The sequence below is a fragment of the Rhamphochromis longiceps genome, linkage group LG14, assembly GCF_057381845.1.
Source record: "Rhamphochromis longiceps isolate RC_006_pf linkage group LG14, R_longiceps_female_GT1.1, whole genome shotgun sequence".
Taxonomy (NCBI): domain Eukaryota; kingdom Metazoa; phylum Chordata; class Actinopteri; order Cichliformes; family Cichlidae; genus Rhamphochromis; species Rhamphochromis longiceps.
This window is the reverse complement of record NC_140570.1, coordinates 9,110,379-9,122,953: the sequence shown is the minus strand read 5'-3', so window position 1 is coordinate 9,122,953 and position 12,575 is coordinate 9,110,379. Positions and strand designations below refer to the sequence as shown.

General features: G+C 40.6%; 1 protein-coding gene across 4 annotated transcripts in view; it reads right to left on the bottom strand.

Moving 5' to 3' along the window:
- LOC146653541 (SPRY domain-containing SOCS box protein 4-like) overlaps nt 1-12,575 on the bottom strand; it is a 64,024-nt gene that overhangs the window by 19,968 nt on the left and 31,481 nt on the right. For 2 of the 4 annotated variants that reach the window (XM_085379333.1, XM_085379332.1), the window contains one exon: nt 11,558-11,671. The exons of 1 other annotated variant lie outside the window; for it this stretch is intronic. The gene's annotated coding sequence lies outside the window, so the exon portion shown is untranslated. Of the gene's footprint in view, nt 1-7,421; nt 7,645-11,557; nt 11,672-12,575 lie in introns of those variants that run through there. One more of the 4 variants, XM_085379335.1, reaches the window with a different exon arrangement.

The following is a 12,575-nucleotide window of genomic DNA, read 5'->3' as shown; positions in this document are numbered from 1 at the left end:
CCCAGCAAGCAAACTGAAAGCCTGAAGCTACTTCTAAACACAGGTGCAAAGTTTCCCTCGAATGACTTAGCTGTTCTAAATATTTTGCACTGGCATTACTCCGTGCGCAATCCCTCCACAGTGTTTTTCACACTCCCCTAGAGTTTCTGAGGAAACAACTCTGCAGGGTTCTTCCAGGGAAAGTACAGAATAATAACTAGTAGTGACCCACCAAGGGAGACAGTCATAGATGTGAGTAAAACAGATGAAGAGATCATGAAACTTTTAACACAGTTAAATGCAGCTTAAATCCATCCATCCATCCATTCGCGTCCGCTTATCCTGTTCAGGGTCGCGGGGGGCGCTGGAGCCTATCCCAGCTGTCATAGGGCGAGAGGCGGGGTACACCCTGGACAGGTCGCCAGTCTGTCGCAGGGCCAACACACAGAGACAGACAACCATTCGCACTCACATTCACTCGCACATTCACACCTATGGGCAATTTGGATTAACCAATTAACCTATCCCCACTAAGTGCATGTCTTTGGACAGTGGGAGGAAGCCGGAGTACCCAGAGAGAACCCACGCAATCAGCTTAAATCCTTTCAAAGTAATAGTCAACAAATGAAACTAATTTGCTAATCTTTTGATTTTGAACAACTCAGTCTCATTTTTTCCCTATTCTCAGTTTTAAGCCTGATCTTAAAAGTAGAGTATGTCTGTCTCCTGAATCCAAACTGGGAGCTGGTTCCACAGAAAGCTTTCAGAAGCCTGAAAACTGAAGGCTCTGCCTCCCACTCGACTTTTAAATACACCAGGAAGTACTTTGTTAGGATAAGGAAAAGTAAAGTCTTTACAATATGATGGGGCCTCATTATTTAAAATATTGCATGTCACGAGAGGAATTATGAATTTAACAGGGAGCCACTGAAGTAGTAAATGGCCTGTATTTGTATAGCACTTTACTTAGTCCCCAAGGACCCCAAAAGCGCTTTACACTACATTCAGAGACACACACACACACACACACACACACACACACACACACACACACACGATGGCAAGCTACATTGTAGCCACAGATGCCCTGGGGAGCACTGACAGAGGCGAGGCTGCCAAACACTGGCACCACCGGGTCCTCTGACCACCACCAGTAGGCAACTGGTGAAGTGTCTTGCCCAAGGACACAACGACTGAGACTGTCCAAGCCGGGGCTCGAACCTGAAAGACATATCCTGGTCAACAATGACTTAAAGATTCCTCACAGCATCACTGGAGACCAGAGTAATGCCATCTCAAGTAAATATCTGGTTTAAAAAACAAAACAAAAACAGCCGAGTACAAAAACCTCAGCTTAGAAGCAGGAAATCGGAGGTCATCCATGCCTGTAGTTTGACTAGTTGATTTGTATCATCTGGATTTGTGGATAGCAATGAAAGCGTATGCAGTGTTTTCTAAGACCACCGCTTAAGGAAAGGACTTACACTATAAAAGGCATTTGTCCTAACACTAAACCCTGTGGAACTCCAAAATTAACTTGTGTGTTAGGAATACTCTTCATTTACATTTGGTATTTAGATTCCAATTTGTCAATGTGTGTTCTAATCTCTGTAGTAAAACAGAAGAATGTTATCTGTTGAAATTGAGTGAAACAGTAGTACTGATAAATTAAAACCTTTCATTTTGAGATCCAAACAATGAAAATGCTTACTTTTATGTATTGGTAGGAGGTTGGGGTTGTTTAGTGTCCCTTTCAGGAAGAGATTAATTGTGAGCTGATTTGGACCATATTCATTTAAAAATATATATCTTGTAGACCAAAAGCTCTTTCCTCCTTCATTCTGAAATAAACCATGTAAGTTTGGGCTGTTAGGGAAGCACAAAAGCATGCCAGTATAGGAAAGGAGTGACTTACAACTGATAACAAAGGCATAATGATGAAATGATGGAAAATCAAATTGCCAAGCTATACATCGGATCCCAGGGGGAAAAAAAAGGAAAATTCTCAAATTTTTCGCTCGTTTCATGTTAGTGTCTAAATATCACAAAGTAAACATGAATTGCAGAAGTAAAAGGAGACATGAGATCCAAGAAAAATGTCACAGTGATGAATAAGCAGCCGCTCCGACAACACTCTCCACATGCACATTTAATGACAGTTTCATTTGCAGAACCTCCATTATGACTACAATCCATGAAGAGAGACAAGCTCCCCATTTCCATATTAATTACTTGCAACCAATGTTCCCTCTAATTTTTCACGTGTCTGAGCGAACACATGGACCACTGTGAGCGACATCAGACGTGTGCACTGTGGTCACGCCGGCATCGAATCCAACCAAGTTATATGGTTTATTAAAATAATCAAATTACAGCATTTACATTTATGTTAGACTACTTTTAAACTGCTTTAGCCCATTTACAATGAAAATGTAAAAATCTAGCCATTGGCCTGTGTACTATGTTAACACTATTGGAAGTAAAAATAACTTGAACTCCAATTTCAAAAACAACTTTCTTTTTCTTTTTTATAAAGCTCTGACTTGTATTATGAGTCTGTGGTCTGTGAGAGAGTCCTGTAACTCTGTCTGCAAAATATAGTATGTAATGACCAATGTTGGGTAAATAATTATATAGTTACTCCTCAAAAAAAGTAACTCAGTTTGGCAAACAATGTTTTTTGCAGCTTTTTTTTTTTTTTTTTTTTTTTTTTTTTTTAAATGCAGCAAAGGCGTTTTTTAAACAAACATTTCAAACTATTTACAGAACAATCAGCTGTTCTGCATCAAATTTGATGCCACACAAATTATTTGTGCCACTCCAAAAAATAATCTGTCCACTATGAGATAAAGGAGAACAACAGCCTGATACCTGCAGGCCTGACAACAGGAGATGTATCACTCCTGTAATATTCAGCAGTCGCCTCATTGTTCTGACACACACACACACACACACACACCACAAATCTATTGACTACACTACACACCAACTACATAAGATTTGCGCTAAACGTCTCAAATCTCTCACATCTCAAAACACCGCCGTCACTCCTAAAACTTCCCCCCGTTTCTAAACAACTAAATGCCACGTTGCCATGTCATTTTTTGATTGGTCGACATGGTACTTTTTTCGACCAATAGGAAAGGGTGGGGGTGTTTTTGGTTTTGTTCTTGCTCCCAGGCGGAGAGTGCTTTCGAGCCTTTTTTCTTATAAAACGCTGTTTTTTTCTTCCCGCAGTAAATATAAACAACGACGGTGTTCAGGAAGGAAACCAAACATTGCATATTGTTTTAATGACAACTCTGGTTTTACGTGGCCTATCAACGCAATTTAAAAACTGGTATAAAGTCCACACTTTTTCCGTCAATTGTTCCGTCTGTCCTGTTCATATCTCCAATGGTTGTACATGTTATCATTATCGTGGTTTCACTCCACATCAGCCGCTTTGCTAGCTAAAACACCGGGGTCGGCACATAAGGACGCTGTCATAGCCTGTCAACGACGTTGATTGGCTGCGTATACGAATGTGAATCGCATTATTGGCTGGACTATGGGATAAGGTGGGATCGTTCTAATCCCATACGGGAGCAGCCAGTCACTGACTAACACTGCAAAACAGAATTGTTAAAGTATTAATTTTAATTTCAATTCAGGTTAGATTTTTTTTTTTTGTGCGCAATGCAGATTTTCTGTGCGCAGAGACTGTGCCAGCAGTGCACAATTGCACACGTGCGCAGCTTAGAGGGAACATTGCTTGCAACTACCAAATATGCCACATGGAACCAGTTCCAGACAAATGAGGAGTCTATTTAATACGGGGCTGCAACGATTCATCAAGTAACTCAACTACTTTAAAAAAAAAAAAAAAAAAAAAACACCATCCTCAATTCAAATGTTTTGCTTTGATCCTTCATATTATCCACAACTCTGTCACACTCTTTGTAAGTTCAAGCATTTCACCCACAGTACTGAGACCGTGAGCTCAACTGTAGTGAAAGAAAGTTTTTCCAGTGTCCAAAAAAGCAGCTTTTGTTACTGTAACATAAAACCAACGTACCAACCAACATATATATTTAAAAAACAAACAAAAAAAACAACAACATGGTGGCAGAAATGACCAACGAATGCAAACATGAATACTTTGTTTTACACAATGAGAAATCTGCAGTAAAAGTATGAGCAGTTTTAAAAAGATCTGAGTACAAGTAAATACTCGTGCTGTCAGCCCCACACACGGGCAATCCACATTGACTAACACCAATATAGTGCAATCGAGCACACTGAATGAAAGAAGAAAAATTCTGATGGAGAAGCAAAAATAAGACTATGTCTAATGCCGTGATAATTTTGAGAACTATGTCAAATATAATTTTGTTTAAAAGTGTTTCAGCTCTTGATCCAGGAAAAAATAATAATAAATAAATAAAATGGGTACGGCTCAAACAAACCTAAAAAACAGCCTGTGCCTTTCACTGTACATCAAAGACGAAGAGGACAAGGCAGAAGCAAACTATCAAAAAAGTTAAAGGGTGAGGAAAAAGCTGGATGTGAAGAGGGTTAGTGAAGAGCACCGCGGTGGGAAAAAGAGTTGGAACGTGATGGAAAGAAGAGACAAGAGAACTGATGAGAAGCACCAATGGAGCAGGTGAGTAATGTGAGAGGCCCGATAAGAGAAAGTGTGAGTATGAAGGAAGGAGATGTAGTGTCCTTTCCTGAACTTCTTCAGATTAAGAGTGTTTAGTTTAGTGGAATCATTCTTCAGCAGCAAAAAACAACCCTCAACACCACCTCAGTGATTTTCATCAGCTCTGAGCACACAGAAGACTGGATGTGAGAAGGAGCTGGAATTACTTAAAATGTAGCTGGACTGTAAACCATGGCACAAACTTCTTATCTCACGCAAGCGAGGCAGTGGCATGGAGAAGGGCGCTGATAGCGTGACAACCACTGTTAGCATATCAAAGATACACAAGCTAGTATTAACGCAAGCAACCCCCACCCAATGCACAGACACAGACTCATGCATATGCGCTTAAGGGCACATTAATGCACTGTAGTATTGCAGGGACTTTGAAGTTGAAAAACGCAAATCTACCAACGCAGTTATCTGCACACTGGCTTTAGAACATGAACTGTGGGCAATCATGACAAGGGTCTAAACACACATGAACAGTCTCCCTCTCACTTGGACAATGATTTGTGTCTGTCATCACAGTATCTGTCATATGGATGAACACATAAGGAAAAGGACAGTTTGCTGATGCTAACTCTTACTGAAAAGCTTGACTTGGAAAATGTTTCTGGAACTCGAAACGCCTCGAATTTTAGAATTTAGAACCATTCTGAAAGAATCACTGATATCTATAACTTTAAAACCGATGTTATATTTCAAATTAACAACTAGAAATCACAGGCAGAAGTTCATGAGACGAGTTAACTGCTTCTCCCACTGAAAACGCTATGTCCAGATGAACACAATCAAATTTGGGGGGTTTAAACTGCTGTGTTTATAGTATAGTATAACCCATCGAAAGACCTGACACAAGAACTGAGAGATACATGTTATTCAGTTGATCTGTTTACTGTTCACTGAAGCCTCATCAAAAACTGCCTCAGTGGAAGAGTGGCTGTTCAGATTTTCCTTTCCTTAAGGACGGAAAACAGGGAGAAAAGGTTGAGGTAGCAACAGTTCCAATGGAGTGATTAATCAAATTTGAAATTTGTGGTTCAAATCATCAACAGCATGTAGAGAGGTGGTCAGGAGAGCGGTACGAGCCATCTGTAAAACACAGTTTAGTCTCCATCAAGGCTTGAGACTGCATTTTAGCCACTGGTGTTGGGGTCGAGTCAAAATTGATGGAATTATGAACACAGACAAGTATCGTCAGATTCTCATCCACTGTGCAACACTGTCTGGAAAGTATTTGATTGATATGGCTTTATTTTTCACCATGACAATCATCCCAAACACATTCCCAATGCAGTGATAGGGAAAGGACACAGTGGAACACCATCAGTCATGGATTGGCCTCCTCAGAGCCCAGACTGCAGCATAAATAGAGCAGTGTGGCATCAGTGAGATAAAACGGAACAAAAAGCAGCCAACATCCAAAGAAGAGCTTTGAATGTCCTTTTAAGACTATTGCTGAAGACTAAATAAGCCACCCACACATAACCACACCTACCCCCCCTTACCCACATGGCCTCAACATGAAACATTCTTTACAATCGCCTCCTCTCGAGGATTTTTGGACCATGAAATGCTGGTGCTCGTTTGTTGCTGTGATACAGGTAGATGACGCAAGACGGCATGTCGGGGGCTAGACAAAAAAAAAAAAAAAAAAAAAAAAGGCACACACAGTCTGAGAGTTTCTTCTAATGTTTGAAATGAATTCAAACAATGTGTTTGGTTACAATAGGACATGACAGATGACATGGCAAGAGCATCAGACAGTGCCCTGTATTTAAATATTTTCAATATTTGGTTCACTGGTACTCGACAAGTATTGCTACTGTTGTACAAATAACATTTGGATAAAAGTGTAACTGACAGAGTTAAGCACAGCCACCCAGTCCTTATGAGAATGATTAATCTAAGCATGGGACAGCTTAAATATTTTACATTTTCTTTTAAAACTTACATTCTTAACAAACCTCAGTCCTGTTACAAATGTATTCAGTTATTATCTTGGTTTAACATTCCTTTACTCAATCCTCTGCCAAAGTGTTAGTGGCAAATTACCGCCTGCTAGATCCCACTTAACAGACAATGATCTTGGCTTGCTGTGATGTAAGGATCATTCAAACAGTTCTGGGCAGCCTCTCATCCAAAACAGTTCCTTGTGGCTTCAAATACCAATATAGAACCAGTCATAGCATCAGCACTGAGGCTTCACAATACAGGGGGTATTTTCAGGTGAAGTCATTCATGAACACACAAAGATAAATGCTAATTTGTGCCAAATAACACTCTCGGAAACTAAAACTGAAGCACCAACTCCGTGGAGGCTTAAAAAATGCTCCAATAGAAAACAATAACACAATATTATAACAATAGGTTATAATATTGTTTAGTATAACAGTTGCAGTGTCCACTTTAGTGACTTGAATTATCAGCGATGAGGCCTAGCTACACCTCCTTGTGTCAGTCAATGAAAAAAAGGGAATATGACCACTTTATTTTTATACGGACAAACCAAAAAAAAGTGAGTTTAAGTCATGCTAGAACTTCACCGTTTTATTTCATTGACTGAAACTTTTGCAAAATGCTGACAGCCTGAAATCAATGCAGCACAGTCAAGAAGACTTTTAGAAACTGAGTACTGGATGAGCCACACAGCAGCCTTACCAACAGAGAGTCACTTGAGTCAGAGACTGAAGGAGGCACAAATAAGAGGTCAAAAGACAGAAGTAGCCTGTGATTACAGGAAGAGACGTCTTACCATGAAAGCATTTCTACCAACAGTCAGGCGGCTCTCACACTGCAATGTGAACACGCAATCACAGCAGCCAAGCAGAAGAGTGGGAATAGCTGCTCCTCAGTCTCTAGTCCAAAATGAGGTCAGCACACAGTCAACAGCCAGACGAGTGTGGGACAGGGCAGAGACGGACAAGAAGAGTATGTGTGTGTATTTCGGTAAGTCTGCGAGTTCCTGCTTGTGAGGCAAGGATAGGGAAAAAACAGCTTGGCTCCAGTTCCCAGGCCAAGACAGGAAAACAGCTGCTTGAGGGAGGAGGGAAGACAGAGAGAGGGAGGGGGAAGTGTGGGGCTTAGTGTGGAGCACGCTCAACGTCTTTCCTGAGCAGTTTGAAAGAACCCCCCCCCCCCCCCAAGTAGAAGAAAGGATGGCGGAAAGAAATGTGGGCGTGCACATACACACCGTGATCCTGCATTTGCTGATTACCAGTTCATTTCCACTGAATTCAGCTTTGCTGCCCAGCTTTTGTTTAGACATTTTATTGAAATATTGCACTCGTGTCTAGACAATAAAGTTGTGAATGTTAGACTATAAAAACTTGTACACACTAGATAACATTTCGAGACATAACATACACACTGCAGCGTCTACTAGATCAAGTGCCAAGGAGTGACTTCCAGGAATCCAGCAGTGAGTTCGATTCAACTGACAACAACAACAGCAACTACTAACATCAAGCAGACTGTGTGAAAGCTCAGAGAAAGTGATTGCTGAAATCTCAACAAACTCACATTTCAACGATTGTCGTCTCCATGTGGAGTCTTTTTTAAATTTTTTATTTTTAAAATTCGCTATATTTTACAACGTAACCATGTATTGTCACTTGGTCCAAGCTGAAAGTAAACAAACCTTGCCTCAGTTAGATTCATAGTACATTCACACTTGTATGTACAGTCTTTATACATCCCACTAACACTATTGCACAATACCGAATGCCAATACTAGCATTTACTTTAGAACCTGGGGCTTACGCATCTCTGACATTTGCTATTCATCATGATGAGAACAGTCAGTCGTCCCGTCACTACATAAAAAAATACAGATTTCAGGGTCATGTTGCGACAAGTACTGAAGAAATCATCAAATAGAAACTACTGGAGGCATGTGCTGACTGTCAGGTGAGGTTGAAAGTGTTTTAAATGTTTTTACCAAACTTCTTTGTATCTATGAGAGCAGATACCTGTAACCGAGTGCAGAAGCGCCACCCACCTGCTATTCAAACCTTCTGTTTTTTGAGCTGAAGCCAATCAGAAGAAAGTTGGCTTAAAGGTAGCAGAAACAATTCAGACCGTAGATGAAGCGACGGTTCTCAGTAGATAAATAATGACCATTCACTTGCAGAGTTCAAAAATTTAAATATGCGACTGGAAATCAGTATAACACCTGCCCTTAAAGTCAGCACAAACAGTTTTTCCCAGCCTTTTATGATGTGGTTTTATAAGAGCTCAAGCCTATAAGTCAAACCTACACTTCAATGCGGTGTTTAGATATTTACCATGTCTATTTACATTAAGCTAGCTCTTTCCTCATCTTCTCTCGTCTGCTAGGTTCTGACACCATCCCCCGCTCTCTACCTCTTCACCATGCCTCTCTTCCTCTCATCTTTCTCCCCTGAGAGACAAGAAAGCCCTCCTCTCACTTATCCCCCCCCTTCCAGACAGGCATTCCTCACTGCCTGCTTTTAGTCTTCTGCTGAATTCTGCATACATTAACACAATACCACAAGTAAAAAAAAAAAAAAAAAAAAAAAAAAAAAAAAAAAATGCACACTCACCACATTCATAACATATTCAACAACATCCACACTTAAGGCTGCCAGTGCTTGCCGTGGAACTACCTTGTTATAGCACGTCCTTTTATATGCATAAGAGTGCAGCAAGAGGTTGATGGTTCATGTAGACACCATGAGGGTGGGCCACAACTCTGTCAACATCCCATTTTGATTTAAGGGTGCAAATTATTATGGAAGGAGTGAACACATCAATCAATTACAAACATAATGAACTGACAGGGGCAGACACACGGATTGGGGGGAAACTGCAGTGAAACTGAAATAAGACAAGTGAGGTTAATGAATAAGTGGAAATAAATGAGCAAGGGTGAAGTGGGTAAGCAAAACAAAAGAACACTGGTGTTTACGGATCCAAAATCAGCATTACAAATTTTCCCCAAATCTCTTGCCTTTCTTCCTCAAAGGAAGAGATGGAGGACTTTATAAGATACAGATCAAAGCTTCCTGTTGGCCAAGATAGTGGAGTGGTCAATAATAGGCCCATTTGTCCAAATGTTTTCCTGCCCATCACACAGAGGTGCAGCCACCAGCCGAAGACAACTATCAGTTTGCTGTCTCCCGGTGTCTGTTTACTCAGGAAAAGAATCTGATGGCAACCACGTGTTGGAAGCAGGAGCCAAAGCAAACCCTCTTTGAGAAACTAGGTCTTTGTTTGTGTACGTACACACACACACACACACACACACACACACACACACACACACGATTATGGTCATCTTGATGTTTTAAGTTCAGATCTCATTGGATACTGACTATTTAACACTTTAATAAGCAAAACACAGAACTGCACATATCTGTGGAATCAGACTGGAAATCTGGCAGCATCACTCTCATGCTTTCATACATGCGTAAACCCTGCTCATGCAGACTGCCCTTTTAACACGGCTCGGAAATAGGTTGTGCACACATTACAAGTTGCGCAAAATAAAGCCAGAGAAATTACTGGCTATTATTTAACACTCGACATCAACTACACCAAACAAGGTCTGGGACTATTCTGGCTGGCTTGATAAAGGGATCTACTGTAAGTACCCCAGTCAATTAATGTATAAAAGAGGGAGAATGACAGGGTAGTTCAAGTCACCAAGTTCACTTTAAAATACTGTGTCCTGATGAGGAAATTGCAGTTGTAGTGGAGAGTCATTCAGGAGCTGAATAGCAACACAGACAGTAGTTTCTGAAATAAACCTAAAATATATATTTGATGAATAATACAAAAACTAAAGGATGATAAAAGTAATTTTACATCTGTTTTTCCCAAGGAGCCATCTAAACGGTCATGATTAAAACCACACAAAAAAAAACAAAACAAAAAAAAACAAAAAAAAAACACAACAACAACCCACAACAACAGGGGTTTCTTCTTCTTTTAAAGTGGATCACCTCATTCCACAAGTGGTGCCAACTCCCAGTAAAAAGTAACTAAGCTTTGGCTTGAATGTGCTTTTAGAATAGTCACGTTGTTACCAGATCTTTATTTCAGTTTTGCCCAATCTCAACCAGTATCAGCACTTTAGATGTGCCCGTTTCCATCATCTCTGCATAAATGTTTTATATACACAGTATTTCAATACTGCTACAATCTACAATCTGAATTTTGATTCTGTAAATCGGCCAATGGAATCTGCAATATATGTTAACGCAAACCTTTGGTTTCAGTGTCATGACCAAGTCTAAATCTCCCAACCACCTTAACTATTCCTTGATCTAGACAGTAACTTCCTTGCAAGTGTGATGTACTTCAGAGAATTAATATAAATATTGTAAAGACAGGCCAGATCTGTGATACACCTTTCAAGTAATCTAATCCTCTGTAACTTCATACGGTGCGCCTCCATCACACTCAAGTGTGCTCAACAATTGAGCCGGTGACGTAGCCTTCCACAGAATGTAACCCTAACCAAAATTCTGAGACTGTAGTGCATATCAGCTGCTTTTGGGTTAGGAGCTGTTGAAAAATTTATCAGCAGCCACCGCAGCTCAGTTTTCCAGTTCCTACAGGTAAGTCCAAACCAGGCTGATTAGGTTTCCACCGCTGGGCTCTGGTTTGGGACGAAGATCACTGAAATATGTCTTCACGTCAGCAACAATCAGCCGCTTTCTAGCAAGTGATATGCCTTTGTTTGATAATGACAAAGACTCCCTGTGCCGATGGAGTCACCGTGTATTCAGTCTTTGCTGACAGGAAAGACTTTTTCCCCTAGCTGCCAATAATAAACACAATGCACGGCTTTGACTTGCTTTGAATAGACAAAACGCAGCCTTTAATGAAGGAAGATTAGGGTTGAATGTGAGATTGGAAACTAACCTCTTAATCCATCTGAGTGCAAACTCCTTGACAAAAATGCATCTCTGCCAGGTCAAAAGGGAACAGTGTGGGGTGGTGGGAGTGAGGGTCACACAATGAAGTCTTTGTTATTTCCTGTTGAGATAAAACAGGTTAAGGTTGGATTAGTGTGATGTACAGAACTAAATGTTGTCTTTGTGGTCACTAATTAACAGCCCCTTTACTGTAGCCGAGGAAATGGTGCTATTAATATGATAAACAATAGATGGCAGATCATGTTAATGAGCTCAAACATTAAACACTCAAAAGGACAATTAGAGGCAACAGGCAGGCAGCGTTTTGCATTATACATTCAAGGATCACTAAAGTGCTGCTGGATGATCTCATGAGAAAGGCCGTTTGGGTCCAGCTCAAATTCAGGCCAACATGAAGGGATCGGAAATAAGAGGACGGTGACAAAGAGATAAGAAAGGAAGAGGAAAGGGGTTCTGGTCTGATGAATATTTATGAGCCTGTGCAATCTTAATGTTCATCAAATTTTAAGACTGTGCATCTTCAAACATAAAAAAAAAAAAAAAAAAAAAAAAAAAAGCAAAGGGGATGGTGTTTTAAAAGTATCCTGTGGATACACCAGTTCTCTGGCAGTGCAATGGAGCCATTTCTTTATGAGTGGGTCTCTGGCGTTTTGCATGCCATGTGCGGGCCTGTGTACACGGGTGACGTAATATGCATTCTTGCCAATGGTTTCACACTATTTGAGTGATCAACAGGGGCCAGAATGTGCCAAGAGACGCAGCAATGCGCCAGCAAAGACATTGAAGAGGACTGCAAGCTAGACGCTGATGTAAACAAAGCAGAATCTGAGATGTTCGAAATGGCAAATGTTTAATGAGGAAGAAAATAGAACCCGTGCCTTTGTTAGGCACCGGGAAGAAACGGCAACAGTGACAGGGAAGGTACACAACTTCAGTTTTATTAATCAGTGTATAAAATGGCTTATGGTTTGTCCACAAAAAGGCACAAAAATATTTTGTTCATG